Genomic DNA, 1593 nt, shown 5'->3' with positions numbered 1-1593 from the left:
GTGGTATGCATGAAGTGGACTAATGTCAGAGATCGGAACATGAAATATCCGAAGAAGCTTAAAGATGGGAAAAAGAAACTGTATCGCAAGCAGAGTAATATAGAAAATACATATATTGTGACAAAATGTCATCCTTTTAGAAGAATACTAGTTAGAAGGAGGCAGTTTCAAGTATTGTAGAAGAAGAGACAAGGAACAGCCAAAGTGGGATATACCGTACCACCACACACCTACACTTTCCGAGCGCCTGCTGAAGAATATTATCATCCCTTAATATCATCTCAGTATAAAAGGCAAAAGACCAAAATAAATAAATAGATAGATAAAAAAAAAAGAATAAATAAACAAACAAATAAATAAATAAAAATAATAAAAATATACTTTTTTGTGACAGATACAGAAAATCTATTAATAAGGCACCAGAGCAGTGACAGTACATATATATATATATATATATATATATATATATATATACATATATATATATATATATACGTATATACGTATATGTATATATATATATATATATAATATATAAAATTTTGAGTCGTTTTATCCACACTTCAGAAGTTTTACGACAAAGTATATATAATATATATATATATATATATATATATATATATATATATATATGTATATATAATATATATATATATATGTATATATATATTTATATATATAATATATATATATATAATATATATATATATATATATAATCCCAAGTTGAAACATTGCAAGTCAACAGGAATATCCCCTGTTTTCGACAAACTCCCAAAGGTACTATATTTGGTCTGCTCGAAGGGAGCATACCACGCAACCATCTACAAATATTGTGCTGATCATATGGAACAGAGACTCCAGTGTCACCCACTCCCACATGCAGCTCCTGTATCTTATCCTGGTATCACCGTGCCTCCAGCGATTATTTCACCTGTATACTCAGCACAGCTAGGATAGTGTAACACATCTTGTAGTGTTGAGGATTCACAACATTCTAAATTGAATTTTTCTCAGGAATAGTGATACTCATTGTGTACAGTGTATTACATACATAAGTTTGAGTTATTGAAACATCTTAACTGATTTTCAGTAATATGTTTTTGTGATTAACATTTTATATGTTAATAGCGTGTTTTCTACACATCGTATGTACCTTGTGGAATAGGTAACCAATAGTAAAAATTATCATCAACGTTCACTTATTTCGTGTTGCTGATTTAGCATTTTCTAATCATTATAATTTTCGTTCATTTAGGGAAATATATTTGATTTTATATTTTGTTATTAGTTATCACATGATGATTTTATCTATTCTAAGTATATTTGTTCCCTTAACACATAATGATACACAGAAAAACATCATAGCAGGAAAAGTTTCTAGAAATTTGGGTATGGAAGGACCACCTTTTTGCCGTGAGCTGTTCTGATGTCTACTGGCCAGGCTCCTGATTATGATTTTTTCCAAATTTCCCACCCTTCAACATATCTATGAGAAGTTTGTAAACCCCGGCAAAATTTCTAATTGATTCACTGTAATAACTTGCTAATCGCAGGAATGAAAGCAGTTCCCTCTGACGCCTGGGCTGGAGAA

Source organism: Oratosquilla oratoria, chromosome 25, assembly GCF_046742065.1.
Source record: "Oratosquilla oratoria isolate Oo_2021 chromosome 25, ASM4674206v1, whole genome shotgun sequence".
Lineage (NCBI taxonomy): Eukaryota > Metazoa > Arthropoda > Malacostraca > Stomatopoda > Squillidae > Oratosquilla > Oratosquilla oratoria.
Note: the sequence above shows the minus strand (reverse complement) of the source record.